General features: G+C 37.2%; 1 long non-coding RNA gene across 1 annotated transcript in view; it reads left to right on the forward strand.

Moving 5' to 3' along the window:
* The window catches only part of LOC142088155 (uncharacterized), a 156,062-nt gene that overhangs the window by 2,554 nt on the left and 134,832 nt on the right, over nucleotides 1-18,676 (forward strand). Inside the window, exons 2-5 of the long non-coding RNA XR_012675748.1 lie at nucleotides 6,892-7,317; nucleotides 7,405-7,472; nucleotides 8,570-8,710; nucleotides 16,959-17,071. This is a non-coding gene — a long non-coding RNA (uncharacterized LOC142088155). The remainder of the gene's footprint in view (nucleotides 1-6,891; nucleotides 7,318-7,404; nucleotides 7,473-8,569; nucleotides 8,711-16,958; nucleotides 17,072-18,676) is intronic.

Below are 18,676 nucleotides of genomic sequence, written 5' to 3' on the forward strand. Positions count from 1 at the left end.
CACTGGTTATTTGGAGGAGAACGGTTGTCTGTAAAGTGTCACGAGGAACCTACTGTGTTGCAGACTGTGTGGCACAGAAACAGGAGTTGCTGCCACAGATGCAGCATCTGGCTGAGAGGAAGAGGAATGCCTCTTGCTGCGCATATGGCATAGCTCAGAACCTGGACTGGCTGCTGTCGTCTACCAAAACAACCCACAAAATGTGGGAAAGGAGCTTTACAGAACTGGGAGTTTTTCCTTACTATTGCCAAGCTAGAATCACCATGACTTATCCTGTGTAGTAGGTTGCATTGCAGTGATTACAAAGCTGAGCCCTGCTGGGTGGAGATTCCAGACAGAGTCCTGATGACAGGGTAGCTGTAGCAGTGTGGCGCTGTACCATCTCCAGTAACTACTGCATCTCATCACTGTACTGGTTGTGGATCTGGCTAGGTTGGATTTTATGCAGAGTGCCCCATTAATGTAGTATAGACATGCATATAATATGAACCAAAGCATCTATGTAGAGAATTAACTGCAGAGTAAGTAATTCACTGAAAATTCACACCCTAGTTTACTCCACGCCAATTTCTCCAACATAATCACCTCCTGCACCTTCTTACTTTCCAAACAGTTTTTCTGCCTGCCTTTTCAAGTGAGCCTCATTCTTCTGCAAAGCCATGTATATACAGTTCCTGACCCACCCCATGAAGGAAGCAGCTGGCATTTAACCAAATGTACTCATATAGTTTTTCCTGTGACAGAAGTCTATCTCAAGGAGAGCTATACTGTAGAAAAAAGGCCTGGAGGAAAAAAAAACCAACAAAACCCAAACCCAAACTGAAAAACACACCTATATTTTTCATTTAAACCATTTTTTTGGCACTTCTACTGAAGCAGAATGCTCTTAATGGCAAACCCATTTATACAGTGCTGATGAACTATTATATAAATTGTTTGCATTGTCTTTTGGAAAACTGCACTAGTATATTGGTTATGTGCCTAATTTGTACAATATACCACGGATGGTGTGAAAGTGTTGTAGAAGGCTTTACAGTTGTTCTCTTCAGGATTTTAATTTGCAGAGTATTTATTGGTATAAAACTTCTGAACATCCTTAGACGTGACCTTTAGTGAGGCTGATTTAACAATATTCACTGAGGCAAGAGCATTCCAACCCTTCTAAACAGTGGTGGACTTCTAACTACCTGGGAGGTCACTTCTCTTTTCCCTTTCTTTGGAAAATCCTTTGCAGTAGATTTCAGTGAGTCTTCCATCTAATAAAACCAATAATTTTCCTTTCATTCAGTTGTCTTCTGAAATGCTATTCCCTGTGCCTTAACTCAGCACCTGGATTTCCTGCTGCTCAGAATCAATCCTTTATGCTTCATCAGATATATTTAAAAAAAAAATTAAAAATCTCCTTATTCTCTATTTAATCAGTCTGGCAGTTACAATTGCACAGGGCTCTTATGGTGGTTCTTTGTCAGAAATCTGGAAAGATATTTGGGGTGTGACTTTATAGCTAGCCAGTGAAAACTGCCTAGAATACTCAAGTGTCAGAGATACTGATATTTCATCAGTGAGTGTTTATACAGGCAACTAAGGAAAGTGAGGCAATGCCCATAACAGAACAGCTTGCTTTGCTTTCAGAGTCCTATTTAGAATAATTTAGCCAATATAATTGTGCTAATGCATAATCATCATAACTTTCAAAGGGAAGATTGCATCTGTATTCTCAGAATGGTTGGGAAAAAAAAAACAACACAACAAAACCCAAACCCAACAGCGACTGTCTTCTCAGCAGATCTAGTTCAATGAAACATGCAAGCTGCAAAATTTTTACGTTCTCTAGTCTTCTAAAATGACAAATTTGTTAATATTCTTTAGCATCAGGAGAGTGAGTGTGCTGTACTGCAATGTTCTGTTTCTGACATTGGTTAGCACCAGCTTTACAATAAGATAAGAACGCTTTAAAATTTATCGTTTTCATTATTTGCCAAGAGAAGAGCTTTTATTTCTCCTAACCACTGCCAATTCATGTTTGAATTAACTTAAAGCATGTCTATAATTTGTAATTTTTATAGTTATTAGTATTTCAATTTTCTATGTTAATGTTTAATTTTGGCAACTTTTAGGCCCCTCCAATATCATGTCTTAGTGAGTTCTGTGGTTTAATTGTATGGTGTTTAAGAAGTAATAATCCTTGTATCAGTTTTTAAATGTATTGGCTTGATTCCATTGTGATCTGCCTGCTTAAGTGGTTTTGTGGCAGTTGTCTTCTATATTAAATACTTATCATATTCGTAAACACCTACTGGAGCTGAACACAAACTACGGTTGATTGAGTTGGAAGAGCATCAGAGTGTCCTATCGCTGCATTGCACTACTCTTATCTTTATAAAAATATATTATTGATCAACTCAGAAGCATGGATAGGAAATTAATTACTATTATTAAAATGCTGCACTTGCTATTATAAAAATAATTTCGTATTATCTTTTTCACAAGATACTCTGTCACAGTTTGTGTAGGAAACACTAGGAATACACCACAGAACATGTATATACTTTTAGTGGCTTGTAGAAGAGGGCTTTTGTTGGATGTAATGCGTTATTCCTTGCTGTTTGCCTTACTTTTCCGTGGGCAGAAATGTAGTGTGTCGTCTTACAATTTAAGGTAATATTCACATATAATAGTTATCAATGGTTGCTGTTAGTATAATTTCTATTAATGACAAAGGATAGCATTAATACTCTGTTAGGTTTCTGTAAGGGACAGATTTTCTGTTATATAGGGATCAAAGATCCACTTGAGCTAGAAAAAGGTACTTAAGAAAAGCTACTTAGTATTTTCAGTCATCAAGAGGAAGCAAAAAATACAGGGAAATCAGGCAAATAGTTATAAATCCAAGTTAACCTTTTGGAAGTCAATGAAATCCTCCTGTTTTCCCTTGTTAACTGTCTGAAAAGTTCAAAACCTTTCCTTAATGTAAAAAGATGATTACTTGTACATATGAGCATGTTATTACAAACCTGTATTTTTAAATAGGTTCAAGAACATTAAACCATTAGATTACGATAAACAGCATTTCCATTGTTTGACCTATGGTTCCCTTTATTAAACCCAGTCTACTTACAGTGTGTCAAAATTGTTTCGCACTTCTGTAGAGTATTTTTACATTGGCATTCTTTAGTCCTTAATCCATTTAAAGCAAGTGCAGCTACCGATTGAAATTATGTAATTTTTTCCTATTTTGGTGAAATCAGTTTGATTTCTAAAGAAATTGCATAAAGGAGGCTTTTTCCCATTTGTACCCAAATTGTTGCTTGTACCTACTTTGGAAAGAGAGATGTGGGAAGAGAACCAAAACCACTATCAGAACGTGATCTAAATCAGACCAAACATGCGAAGACCCTTAGATGTTAAAAAAAAAGCTAGATCTGACTCTGAAGCTAGCTTTTATTAACCAGTAGGTATTTCTGGGTTCACGTGGCATGATTTTATGTCATACAGTAAAACTTAAGCAGGTCCAGAGGAGGGCCACAAAAATGATCAGGGGGATGGAACACCTTTCCTATGAGGAGAGGCTGAGGGAGTCGGGATTGTTCAGCCTGGAGAAGAGAAGGCTCCGGGGGGACCTGATTGCAGCCTTTCAGTACTTAAAGGGGGCTTATAAGAAAGATGAGGACAGACTTTTTAATAGGGCCTGTTGCGATAGGACAAGGGGGAATGGTTTTAAAGAGAGTAGATTTAGACTAGGTATAAGGAAGAAATTTTGTACGACGAGGGTGGTGAAACACTGGCACAGGTTGCCCAGAGAGGTGGTAGATGCCCCATCCCTGGAAACATTCAAGGTCAGGTCGGATGGGGCTCTGAGCAGCCTGATCTAGTTGAAGATGTCCCTACTTATGGCAGGGGGGTTGAACTAGATGAACTTTAAAGATCCCTTCCAATCCAAACTATTCTATGATTCTATGAAAATGTTAAATGTGTTCTGTGGATTGAACATATTTAATTCTCTGGGGCAATACAAGCCATTTCAGCACCCTAGAATTATTTCCCATTAGCCAGCTTCACAAGTTTAGTGAGCTTAGGAAATGAATAATCATCAACAAAAGGTAAAAAGGACTTAAGAGGTGTATTTGAATAACATGATCCCCTTTGTCTGGATTCTCTCTTGTGCAGTTTTGAGTAAAAATGGAAGGTCTGAAAAGAAAAGATTATGAAAACTTAGTTCTTTTGCAAGTTCTGAGCTAGTATGGCAACAGCCACACATGCAGCTGTGGGAACAACAGGAATTGCTATGTTATGGTTGGGGAGCAATCTCATGAAGGGTTGCAAGATGAGTGGGGGCGGGGGTGGGGGAGGTAAACTGTATGTCTACTTATTGTAAAATACCTGTAATCAGAAGAATCTTCAATCCAGGGACATTTTTGCCTGGATTTTCTTGGTTAAAAGGAAGTGGTTTTGGTTTTGGGTTTTTTTTTTTGTTGGTTTGTTTTTGTGTCTTTTTTTTTGTTGTTTTGGTTTTTTTTTTATTTGTGGTGGTGGGTTTTTTTTAAGTGAAAAAATACAAGCATAATTTCATACTAGGTAGTTATTCCGGTTAATATAAATGGTTTACTGAAATGATTTTAATTTTGCAAGGCTGTCAGGCTTCGCATTTACATGCTGTGTGTCTGAAACAGAAGTCCCACGTACAGTGAATCCAAGTTAACATATCTGCCCACAGACACCTGTTTGTTTCAGATGTAAATAGCTGAATCCCTAGATTGAGATGATATTGGGTTGAATTACAAAATTTTCTAGAGATTAAGTTTCTAGATAATTTCTGGTTTCAGCGTTGTCCAGATACTGTGAGAGCTGAGTCTGCTGGGACTGAAGTATTTAAGAGTGACATAAAAAACACTCTTGAGCTAATCAAAAGCCTTTATTCCTTCTGTAGACTCTTAGTACTGTATTCTTTGCAAGTGGAACTCTGTTTAGGCCCTAAACAAACACAAAATGACATAGCCTTGCAACTACTGACTTAATGTTAGTTTTATCAGGGATGAATTTGACTCAGCATTTTATCTGTATTGTATACTTTATTGACTCATTTATTGTATGTAGCAGCTCTCAGAGAGTTAGCTGAGAGCAGAGCTATAGGGTGCTTGCTTCAAGTATACTAACTCTGATTTTCTCCTAGCTCCATTAAAAATAACAGGTTTATTACTGTTGTTTCCTAAATAACATTGGTGGAAAAGCTTAAGAAAAATGGGAGTCAGTAATTTTAAGTTTAAAGCCTGTTGTGATTAAAGGACACAGTTTGGTTTGTCCACCTTTGCAGATTAGAAGCTACAGTAGAAGGCTTCAGTAAAAGCTCAGTTTCTTACTCCTCTAAAGGGCTAAAGTACCTGGAGAAGCCAAAACATACACAAATTATGTCAAAACTATTCCTGCCAATGGGTATTTTCATCCTCAGTTAGCTTGGTAAAAGCTTTCTGGTGTTCCTTACACTTGTTCTTCTCTTCCTTGGTCCTGATTTTCTTAAATAATAAATACATTGTTAGCCAGCTCCACATTCATCTCGCTTTCAGCGGCGACCGTGTAAATATACTCACATTATGTCTTTTAGTCAAACAGATATAGAATCATGATAGCGCTGTGACAAATAGAAAAAGTACAAGGCTGAGGATGTGTCAGCAGGAGAATACTCTGGAAGATGAGTCCAAATGCACAGAGTTTATGGATTAATTGAAATTAGAACTTGGATACTTTCAGCCAGGTGTCTTAAATTAAATTGTTAAAGCACTTTCTAAGTAAGTTAAAAAAAATACTTAAACCAAATTAATTGTGAGCAATAAGAATGTCTGATTAGAAATATAGCACAATTTAACTGGTAATTTAAAAAGGTAACTAAGATTACTTTTCCTGTGTATACCTACATAGAAGCCACAGAGAAAAGTCCAAGGACTTAAGCAAAGCAGTTCACCTCTTATATCTAAATAGTGACTAAAGCTGTCTGCCTTTAAAGTGGAGTGAAACAATAGCTATCTTCTGTGAGTCCTTATAAAACTCTTTCAGTACTCTAAGTGATGTTTCCCAGTTTCACTTTTCATGGCAATCAGAACCCATAAGGGATTGATTTCAAGTAAAATATGTACAGAAAAAAACCCATTATTTTGGTAACACTAACATTTGCAAAAGGGAAAATAAATGGTAGATTGCTCCTGCACAAATATTAGTGGCATAGGCGACAGCATTTGGGTGTACTAGAAATGGAAAAAAGGTCATTTGTGCTTTATTTAGCATAAACTTCATTTTTGTTGTCTTTTTTGTCTTTTCCTGACTTACATTTTCCTCATAACATAAGATACAGCTTCCTTATTTTCCTATTTATGGCCTTCAATTAATAGTAAAAATATAATGCACAGTTGTTTCTTTAACAACAGATTTGGGTGGCATCCTTAACCTCTGTGTTTTCCTAGCAAGGGCCATGAATACCATTAATTAATTCAATGTAAGCATTATTTTCAAGGAAATAGATAATGAAGTTTGGTAGGCAACAGTGTAATCACATCAATTGACTAAGATGAGGAAGAACTAGATTATTTTATGGATAGGAGATTATCTATCCTCCTACCTGTAATCAACCAACATTATACTCTTCCTGTTTACCACACAACTGTGTCTACAGATAATGCATTGCCAAGAGGGTCACTCACAGAAAAGATACTTTTTTTGAGAAGACTACACTTAAAGGGATTGACAATTGCTTTGCACTCCCTGAATTGTTAGCAGCAGTACAACATGAAGAGGCAAGGCAAAGAAAGATGCCAAGAACTGTTATATTCTATTTGAATTGACTGGGGGTAAACCGTGGGTACAGAATGCTCCCCTCTAACTGTTTTTTCTTTATTGTGTTAGCAAAAGTTGCAACGCAGTAGAAGCCAAGTTACAGAAGACAGATTTTATCTGTAACAAGCTTCATCCTGCCCAAATTGTATCAAAACTGCTACAGAAACATCAGATAAAATACAAGCAAAAAAAACCCAACCCACCTGGGTATGTACTCTACTTTCTGGCAGCTATGTTTTGGATACTTCTTCTGCAGGCCTTTCTCTCCTCTTATCAAAGTTGCATAGACTCTCTAAACATCTGAGTGTAATCTTACCTAGTTACCCTACCTTGAGCACCTGTGTGAAAGCGGAACAGGAAATTTAACTCTATACTTGCTGGAGATTGTTGTCACTTCTCAATGGAAATAAGAACCAAAAGTCTTTTAAAAGAAATGGTAATTCATGTTCAGATCCAGTGACTGCCCAGATCTGCAGAAATTCTGAGTAAGAGATAGTATTTGAAGATCTGATATTTGTGTTGCTGATTAGTGACTTCCTCCATTCTGATAGTGGTCTCTTTCCACAAATCTTTGCAGGACAGGTGGGTTTCACAATTTGCAAGTCTTTATCAAGATCAAGGATATTTCAACAGAAAACACATCCTAGTTGGTATGGCAAAATTTGATCAGTCAATTATTGCTCCTTTATTCAGTCAATTAGTGCTCCTTTATTCAAACTGCTATTTCATTGATTTACATGTTTTAGGCAGAAAGAATCTAAAAGAAGTCTTCAGGCTGCTTTAAAAAAAAGCAGAACATCACCATGGTATTTATGTTTTCAGATGTGAAGTCATATCAAGAATATTAACTGTTTATTATATCTGATGAAATTTAGTATCTTTTTTTTTCCCCAATCCCTGTAAATATTACTAAAAAGCATTCATTTTTTTCTTTGGGGTTTAACCAGCTATCAAGAAAAAGAGGGGGGAAAAAATGCTTCAATGTTTATACTCTAGGCCAGCAAGGTCTCACAATTGGTGAGAAAAGCTTCAAAAGAAGCTTTTGCAGCTAGAAGTTTTACTGAAAAGTAAACAAACAAAAGTGATGTCAGAAATCTCACTCCTCAGTCTTGCTGGAGCTGATCTTAAAAGGATTGGCACTGATGTTTCAAACCATTCGTTCTTTTACAAGATGCGAAGTTGTCACTTCTGTTGTCCCCTCTCAGAATTGCTGTCACTCAGCTCTTGAAGGGAAATCACTACTAATGCAACTAGGGCTGCCTGGAAAAAAAAGACCTGAGAACACTGTTGGCCTCCTTTTGATGTCAATTGATGATCTACCTTCATATGATGCCATCTTTGTATGGTGTTATAACCTATTACAGATAACAACTGTAATTAACCCCTTCTAAAAAATTATGATCAGACTACTATAATATTGATTCTTGCTTTCATGGACTGGTTTGTAATAGGGAGAATTCAAAGGGATTCACCTAAAGGACAACATCTTGCCTCCCAGGCAGGATATGCCTGAGGTGTACCTGGCTAAGAGGACAACAAACACAGAAAGTGGGATGGGTATTTCCTATTTACAGTGAGAGAGTACACCACTTGCTTTACCTCAGTTTTAAGTGTCGTTACTTAGACAGTGAGTGTAAACTTCCAAATCTGTAGATAGAAGTATACAAAATATGCTTGCACCAAAATGTCTTTTTTGTTATGCAACTGCAGGATTTATGCAGGCCTTATAATTACTAATTTTTTAAAGGAATTTTGGAAATGGATGGTGAAACCAAGGTTTGTGGCTTGGGTGGTAAAAAAGGAAGAGGATAAGACTACCTAAAGCAGTGTACACCACACTGATATCTAATTGAAGAAAGAGTGGCATCACTACCTTGCTTATGATACTGTGAGTAGAATTTATGGTGCATTTAGCTTGATAACCTTTGCTATTAGGCCAGACTAAAAAATGTTGTGGGCTACATATAGGCGTAACATATGTTTTATTATAAAGTTTAATTGCTAAGACAGTTTCTTGGCTATTTGCTAGTGTATAATTTAGATTAAAAGATAGAAAAGAGTAGTCACATTTCATATGGGGGGTGTATAAATACTCACCAGAGCATCTCCCTTTCACATTGGCCACACTGGAGTAACCATAAGTAACCAGGATTACTGGATCTTGGTTGGGAACATGAAGTATTTTGGTTTCTTGTGCAGTGTGAAGCGCTGGAAAATGTCAAATGCAGAATAACCTGTTACTGTCATAATACACCAAATAAGATACATTGTCTTGTACATTGGCAACATAGCTTTATTTGCAAGCGGTGAGTATTGTAAGTAAATATGTTCATAAATACCAGCTCCTTTCAATTCGTCTTACAAATTAGACATGATCTTTGCTATGTAATTGGCAGCAGATCTTTGAATATTGTTTAAGCCAATAGTGATGTGGAAATATGGAAGTGGGTTAGACAGTGTACTACTTTCACAGTGGATTAAGGTTCAAACTTAACATGTTACGTTTCTTGTGACTTGTCAAAAGAGATCAAAATAAAAAAATGGACTGAAGGGCAGAGCTGAAATTACAGGTGCATGTGACTGAAATTAATAGCTCAAGCTGTTGATTCTTATGACATAGAAAAATAGTAAAAGTTGGATTCTGTACTTATGATACCAGAATAGATGCAAAGATTACCATGTCACCCCAAATGAGGAAACTAATTACTTGTGCCTTGGAGGTTTCTATCCAATTTGTTCTTTCTCAGAAACTCTCTGAAATCACAGTGTATACCACAGAACGTGTATGAAACTTGTGATCAGAGCCAGCTCTGTGTCCCTACTCCCTCTACGGTTTTTTTCCAATGAGATTACGATTTTTATGTTGACCACATGGATTTCCTTAGTGCCAGATTGTTCTGAGGATCTGTGAGAGAGATGGGTAGAGAGGGTTGATTGTACGTTTTGGTACAGTCTCAAAATTGCAGATGTGTGTAGAAAGACCTAGGAACAATGCTTTTCATCCCAGACCATCTATTGTTTATTGACAGATCTCTGTAAATAGCAAGTGTCTTCTAAGGGATGTGTGCAAATAAGTACTATCATCTCTTAGCTTTTTTAGCATATAGGTGGTAGGAGCATAGATGATTCAATTACTGGAAATCTGTAAATTACTATTATACAGAAAGTACTGTAATGAAACAGCCAATCAATTTGCATCTTGGTAAATTAACAATGGTTGAATTACTTACCATGATTCATACGTCAAAATCTTCACTTGCGTGTCCTTCATTTTTATCTGCTTTTGCTTTTCTAGATATTTGTGTAGTTTCTATCACTATAGTGTCTGAACAACATAGAAAAATCAGTAATGTAAATTCCCATTTTATTAAGACCTTTTATGTAGTAAATATAATTTATGTCCCATTTAAGGGTGTTTCACACTGCTATAACAAGGACAAAGGAGCCACAGTACAAGATGTAGTTAATCAGTCTGTGTAGCAGTCTCTGCAACTGGGGAAGGAAGATCAAGAAATAAAGGCATTGTCTTCATGGAAAAATTACTGCTGTTTAAGTATGAAGTTATGGGCTATTCTGTACAAATATACGTTATGGACAGTGAAAGGGTATTTTTATGCCAAAATGCAAAGCTGTGTACGGTATCTAAAACTATGCCTAAATTAAATTAGGGAACATTTGAGAAGCAGGATATATATGACTAGATGGAAGACATGTTCCTTCTGATATTGAAACTTTAATTTATTTTTGTAAAGCACTGCATTGTGGAATGTGATGACACCTTTGGATTTTACTAGGACTGTCTTTGTTCAAAGTAGTTTAATACATATTCACAGTGGGAAAATCTGCCTTTGCTTTCTGTGTGGTAAAAATGTTTATACTGGGAGTTAGTTCAGAGTTGGTACTGTGCTCTGAATTGAGGCTAGTTTTCCTTTATGTTTACTTCCTTGTGTAGACAAACCCTGAGTAAGTGCGTCACACAGGAAGTCTGTGGAGTTATTCTGGATTTATGCTGGTGTAACAGGACACCTGAGAGAAATTTTATGACTCTTTCTGTCCCAAGCAGATGGAATACTGTTAAGTGACAGCTCCAACAGGAGCAGATCTTGGGAAGTACTGTTTTAAAGGCTTTGTTAAAGACGAATGTTTTAAAGAAAGGTTGAAAATAGCAAGAGGAATCACGTGTCTTCTTTCAAGATTAAATAATGCATGAATAGTGCATTCCAAGTCCACACTGCTTATAATGCTGCAATATTATCCAGTGGCCTCTGTTTTCCCAGTTTTAATGTAGACTAATCTATTTAAATTTAGATTATAAGGGAAAAAGATCAATGCCAGTACTGCTCCGAGAAGTAAGTACTACCAATCTGTGCTGGACTTGTAGTATGCTATCTATTCTTGGCTTCCTGTGACCTTCCTGTTCTACCTCTGAAGTACTGAGAGAAAAACATTTGTAATATTGAAAGAACTGAGAGAAGAGACCTTATAAATATGTTAAAAGGCATCAGTGCAATTTTAAAGCTCTTCATAACAAATAAAACACAAGTGTGGACTTTTGCCTCTCCACCAGTGTAGTAAATGTCATGAAACTTTCCATTACTATCATACTGTGTTTTCCACTAAGAGAAATGCCATTATGTTCACCCAGTTCAATTTTAAAAATTCTCTCTCTCTCTCTCCAGCTTCCAAACACTATTGAGGGGGCTGGACAAAGTTAAACACAGCAATTCAAAAGCCAAGATGGAATTAGACTTTCTGCTAAAAGAAGAAGAACGATGAAAAATACTGACAAAGTGAACAGACTGAGGCTTTCTTTAATTTAGATATTGTTGTTTCTTCGTATCACATATTTTCTGAATAGATATCACTGGATAAAATTGATTTCTTCTGGCATAGCATTTCCCTTTCTTCAATAGCCTTATGTTCCTTTTTGTATGATACATTACATACATTAAATAATTCTATTCCATTCTCTAATCAGTATTTGTTAGCTTCCAGGAGTTAGATCTTATTGCTAGGCAACTAAACAAGAAATCTCCATCTTTGTATTAAGCAGTTTGCTGTATCCATGCCTGACCCTATGCTTATCTATACATACATCTATAAAATTACCTAAGTGCAGCTGTAAACGCGAAATGTAAACATGCTGCATATATTAAGCATATTGAATTTATCTTGAAACTGAGTTGTTAGTAGTCAAAACAGCTTGGAAAAAGACACAGATTTTTGCTTCCCCCTTTTTAGGTGTATTTCCCTCACATGCAACTAACTTTAAGGGCAGCCTTGGTGCTAAAAATTACTTTTGTCTTTTGGGCCATTAACTACAATCTGTATCTTTTTACATCAGGATACCTCCATATTTTTACTAATGTCTCTGCAAGATTTTGATTACTGTAATTCTCTGTTTGCAAGTTTTCCAAAGGAATTATGAGACAGATGAGTTAGTTTGAAAAACCAACAGCAGGGCTTCAGCAGACTGTACAGACAGCAGTCTTTCTGCAATTTTAACAAAGCTTATACATTCAATATTTTAATGAGTTCATATCTGCCATCTTGGTGCTTGATTGCATTTCCAGTGCCATCCAGCAGTGCCATCCAGCTTATTTTGTTGATCTTCTTATAATAAGATGTCCTCAATAACATCATAGTGTTATTACTAAGGATTTATTTTTCTTTTCTTCAGTGTCATTTTTGTAGCTAGAGTATCACTGTTCTGCCATGGAGAAAAAGGATTCTGATGTCACACATTGGCATGACCTTTTTTTTTTAAACTATTTTATATTGATTTTTAACCAGTTCATGTCGCACTTTTAACATATATATTTGTGTGTGTGACGTGTGAGTCTCAGTTTTAGAATTGTAGAATTAAGGTCAGAAGGGACGTGTGGAGGTCATCTAGTTCACAGTCCTGCTCAAGGCATGGTTAATCTCAGAGGTTCAGGGCCTTGTCCTGTTTGGTTTTGAAAATGTCCACAGATGGAGTTTGGGCAGCCTCTCCAGGGCCTGAGCCACTGTGCTTAGCCACTCTCATGGTGAAGATTTTTTGCCTTGTGCACAGTCAGAATTGCCTTTTATTCTTTCCCTGTGCACCTCTGGAAAGAGTCTGCTTTTGTCTTCTCTGTAACTGCTCTCTAGGTGGTAGAAAACTGCATTCGGCTTCGTAGCAGCCTTTTTTTTTTTACTTGCTAAACAAACCCAGTTCTTTTAGTCTCAGCTCATGTAATGTGCAGCAGTCCCCTAGCCATTGGGGGAGGCTGCTTCTGGACTCTCCAGTTTGTCTTTCTCTCTCCTATACTGAGTGCCAAAACTGGACACAGTATTCCAGTAGAGGGTATTCTGGATGTGGCCTCACAAGCGCTGAGCAAAGGGGAATAATAGCTTCCCTCAAAATGCTAGCTGTGCATCTGCTAATGCAATTGGGTGTGTGTTTGCCTTCATCACTGCAGAAGTGCATTGCTGACTCACGTTCAACTTGCTGCCCTGTTCTGTATTGGTGTTTAGAAGCTCCCATCTCTGTCAGGGCCTCAGTGTACTTGGATCGGCACAAACACCATAATGAAACCAAGGTGACGGAGAGATGAATCTTACGGGCATTGCTGGGCATGCTACTGCCACCACCCCTTAGACGATCACTTAATTTAGCTGGCTGAATTACTTAGCCAGTTTTCTAAGTAAAAGTTTGGAGAGAACAGGCCCCTTCCAATACCCAATTCTGTGTTTTGAATTACACTTTAAACCAGCTTCTGATCCTCAGTATCTACAGAAGGAGCTTATGGATACTCTTTTTTTGTTCTGATTGGCTCATATGGGTACACCTGAAGTTGGTTAGTATAAATAAAGGAACTGAACTGATCCATTTTCTGTTCTAATTTTGGTTCAGCTGTGATTAAAGTTGTTCCGCTGTCCTTCCTGTTCAGATCAGAAATAGATTGGTAACTGACTCATGTTAAAAAATATAGCATTTAAAAATAGAAACGATCGCATGCCGTGGGTGATCCCATGGAATGGGGCTTCAGGTGGAGGTAGGATTTAAAGCCTTTTTTCTGCTTTGCTATCATAGCACTGTTATTATTTGCGTTTCCCACACAGCACCACTGCTTTTCTCACCTCTTCAATCGCACTTGCTGAATTTAGGAACAGAAGCAATCTGGGAAGTACAGTTCAGGAGATGGAGAAAAGCTGTAGGACTGCACTATACTTAGTATTTTAGTGGTGCTGTCAGCTGTGCCAAGGATATGGGAGATTGGAAGGGAGACGCTGAAGCCCTCTCAGTCTTGCCCTCCTGGAAGTGTGTATAGACACAGGTCTTTGTACTGTGTCTGACGTTGTTACTTTTCTTGAGTGGAGGGAAACACAGGCTGATGGGGCCGAGTGGGCACTCACAGTGTACTGGTGGCCGTGATAGTGCACTATTGCTCAGGCTAGCCTGCGTGACAGTTTGTGGTCATCATATATCAGTTGTCTGAGTGCACAAAGAAGGCAGACTGTGTAGCAGAGGACACAGAACATGTGGAAATAGCGTAAGTTTCTCCCTCCATTTCTGCCAATCTAAAGTGAACAGAACACTTCTGAAGAGGAAATAGTATCTCACTCTTGCATACCTATGCAGCAATTAGCCCCTCCTTGAACTGCAAAAATAGGTGACAGGTAATGCAGGTTGTGGTGATGTACATTTCTGATGTAAACCAAACTAACAACACAGATATATCCTATATAAGTCACCAAATAGCTTTTAGGTTAAAGAGAGGCTTGCATCGTCCCATTAGGAATCCACTAAGCTGTCCAATATCCACAAAATGATGTTGATATATTTCATATTGTTTTTTCAATTATAAATTTCAGTTTAAATCCCAAGTTGCTATATCCGACCAAGCTGTATCTACTAAAAATATTATTCTTAATATAATATTCTGTTATACTTATACACTGGCTATTTTCTCTTACTGATTCTAGCCAGTCTTTTTTTTTCTTGTAATACGAGATTTCTGTTGCAGAGTAACTAATTCTAAGATGTTACAGATGAAAGCATGAAAACAACAAGATATTAAATAATTAAAAATAACACCTGCTATGTTAATAATATTTTTATATTTTATGCTATAAAAAATCCTATATTTTTGTGAGTTTAGCTTGGTTTCACTAAAAAATCCCTGTTGGTTTTGCTTTCTTATAGGACGATTTTCTTAACCTAGATCACCAAATTTCTGGATTATAAAAACTTGTATCTACGTTTTCTATGGACTAAGATTCTGTGAAGATGTAATTGGAACAGGCTTCCTAGAGAGGTGGTCGATGCCCCAAAGCTGTTAGTGTTTAAGAGGCATTTGGAGAATGCCCTTAATACCATGCTTTAGGTCAGCCCTCAATTGGTCAGGCAGTTGGTCTAGATGATTGTTGTAGGTCCCTTCCGACTGAAATTTCTATTCTATTCTATTCTATTCTATTCTAATTCTATTCTATTCTATTCTGTAAGTACATTTATTTTTCATTTTGTTTGACAGAAAAATTGGGATTATTTTCAAAAAACAGGTCAGTCTTCTAATAAAGCTAGTTCTTCTAATAGAGCTAGTTCTTCTAATAGCACTTTCCTCAGCCTTTCCAGGATGGTTCTTCAAAAATAGCAAAACTCATCGCAGTCGTGAGTTCATATCCAGACTATTTGATTTATCTATCAAATTTCTTCTCTCTCACTGATTTAGCTGTGATGTCCAAACTTGCATTTTTTACAGTGCTTGAATGGAGAGAAGAAGCTGTTTGCCACAAAGTATTCTGAAATAAGTACATAGGTTTTTAAACTTCAGGTAAAATGTGTTGGAGTCACAGGATAAGCATGATAGCAGATTCTAAACATGATAAAAAGACCTATGTAAACCACACATTCAGTATATTCCTCTTTGTACATGCAGATAACATGCACGTACATGCATGTAACATGCCAGGCTGTGATTGCTAGAATGTGGAGTTCCCATCTTGAACTTCCTGACATACGTGAATCTAACTTGCATCCATTCCTCCTATGCAAACAAAAAGATCTATTTATAAAATAATTTCATCAAAGGAAATTTTATTAAGAGGAAAGCTGAGTTGGAAGAAGGAAATACATCCTGCTGCACAAAATTTGGCACCAGCCTCCCCACCTCCTTGAGCTAATATTGTCTGTGTCCACATTAGCAAGTAGTGTTGTGCAGTGACAGTCAATCTATAGCTGGTGCCGAGAACCTGATGACCACATTATATGTGAGTGGGGGGAAAGGAGGGAATCTGCTTTGAAGTAGCTCCAGTTTGCTCCTGTGAACTGAAAGTCCGTTAATAGTTAGAGCACATTAGATGCTCTGTACGGTGCATCTTTCAGCTTTGTTTCATTTTGGGGGATATCTACCTGTACTCTCTGATCTGTGCTGTGTGAAACAAAGTAAGGTAAGAGGGAATGAACAAGCGATTCACTTCAAAAGCATACTTCTAACTTAAAGACTCATGTAGATGCATCCATTGATTGGATGGTTTGAAAAGGTAACATATTCAGCCAGTCTGTAGGGAATTAGTACCTTCTCCCCTTTGGAAATAAATTACCTCTATATTCACTGATGCTTAAAAAAATTATGCCAGTGTATATTCTCTGTGCTAGGATGAGAGAGAGGGAAACATCATAGAATATAAGGGTGTTCACAATGGAAGCTACTTGTTAGGTTAATAACAAAGGACTAACCTGGTAAATGATGACATTCTGTTTCAAAACTAAAATGGAGGGTACATGTACAGAAATGTATCTTCTACATATGTGATTTCACTATTTGAAATTCTTCAATATTTACCTTTTTATAAAGCTACAAGTAAGAGAACTTTCCCTGATTTCAATTTTTTTATTCTCCATAATCTGAAAACTGATAAATTTAAGACTGCATGAAATCCAGTAAACTTAATTCTATAGCATTAGTTGCAGACAATACAGTGAAACTATTGCTACCTTTATTCTTCTGAGTCATTACTGTAAAATACTACAGCAGCGAATACAGAGAAGTATGATAGTTCTGTAATAATGATGGAACTGAAGAAGGTTATGTAATTCAAACACTTGTGAAATTAGTAGAATTATGGATTTCTTGCCAAGGCTTGTCTTCAGAGACTGCGGTTGTTTACAGGAGCTCTAGCACAGAAGCCCATGAGGAAAGACGATATGAGGAGGCTGATTCTGCAGTCTTATTCAGATGAAGCAGGACTTGCTCTGAGCAATGAATACATTCATTTTCATGAGGTAACCTAATAATGGAATACTAAAGCAGGATGGAATTAAACCCTACATCTTAGCGTTCAAACTCTGTTTAAATAACTGAATGCACAATGCTTTATTGCACTTATGTTTGGTATGGTTCTCGATGGAAACTGGTAACATAGTATATACCACATAGGTGAAAACAAAAAGACAGAGGCCATTTCATTTTTTACACAGACTTTGCTAAAAATGGGTAATTGATCAAGTGAGCAGAGGTAATGAGCCATATAGAAATTTATTACCAAAACGTTTACAAGCCTTAGCATGATAGCTGCAGCATTTATAGAATTATAGAATCATTAAGGTTGGAAAAGACCTCTAAGATCATCAAGTCCATTTAAAGCCAAGTATATGGCTTTAAACATGGGTAGTATTGGCTTTATGTAAAGGAAATCATAACTAAATCCATAACTAAAAAATTATATTTTTAAAACTATGTGTAAAACGAGCATTCTTTAAACTCAAACTTTCTCTTCCCTTTTCTGAACCACTATATATTGGTGTTCCACATGTGGTACTTCCTTCAGCACTACATTGGTATGTCTGCTGGTCAGTGGGAGTTTTTCCAGAGTACAGTCTAAAACAGGTTTTGGCACCCATGATTGCAGATTATGAAAGGGTGGCAGCAAAGCTAGCATGGGGTTAGGAGCCATGACATGTTGAGGGAGTCGGCTAAGAGAACCAGTATCTTCTTCAGAACTCAGCAGGAATCCCGGAGTTGGGAAGTCCCTTCATCATACTGCTGATTTTAAGATCATCTGGTGAGCAGCGTTTCATTTGTTTGAGTTGGAGGAGTTTTTAAATTCTGCTAGGTTTCTGTCAGCATCCTCAACCTCTCATTTGGGAAAGAAGAGTATAGTCTAACGCAACACATTTGAAAAGTCTCTGACCCTTGAGCATTTGAGCTTTGATATCTTACTGTGAACATCTACTTTTTAATCATATTTAGGGCCCGAGTAATTCTAACCATTGCTAGATTATTAAGTGCTACTTGGTCCCTCAGGGCTGTTTTTTGAAAAAAGACTATGGCATATGTAGGAATTAATTGATTCCCTGCAGGTCTTTGTATTCTCTTCAATTCCCAGTCTGATTTTCTGGATCTTTCTGCATGTTCCTATGTATTCAGCAGCTAAGCAACTATGGTTAAAAAAACAAAAGTCACTGTGAAATACCAAAATGGCATTTCCCTCCTCCAGCCTTTCATAGGATAACTGCAACAGAGAGGGTCAGGAATTTACTGCCAGCTGATATGAGACCTAGGAGAACAAATAACTCACAAGATTTTTTGCCATGTAATCTTTGTTCATTATTATTGATTGAAATGAAGCTTAGAAGTATGTTTCTTCTGAAGCCTTTTGAGAAATGGTGGCTCTCAATACACATTTAAGGCTGGAACATCTATCAGCAGCACTGTAAAAATGGTTAATTAGTTCTGCTGAAGTATGTGTGACACCTGTGAGAGCTCCTCAGTGTGTCTGATGGTGAAATCAGAGGTTACTTCAAAATTTTGGATAGAGATGGAGGAGAAGAACAATTTCTGTGCGATGTGACATCGCAATGAGTAATGAGTAAGTGTAATATGCAGGT

The sequence above is a fragment of the Calonectris borealis genome, chromosome 14 (genome assembly GCF_964195595.1).
Source record: "Calonectris borealis chromosome 14, bCalBor7.hap1.2, whole genome shotgun sequence".
In the NCBI taxonomy this organism is placed as follows: Eukaryota; Metazoa; Chordata; class Aves; order Procellariiformes; family Procellariidae; genus Calonectris; species Calonectris borealis.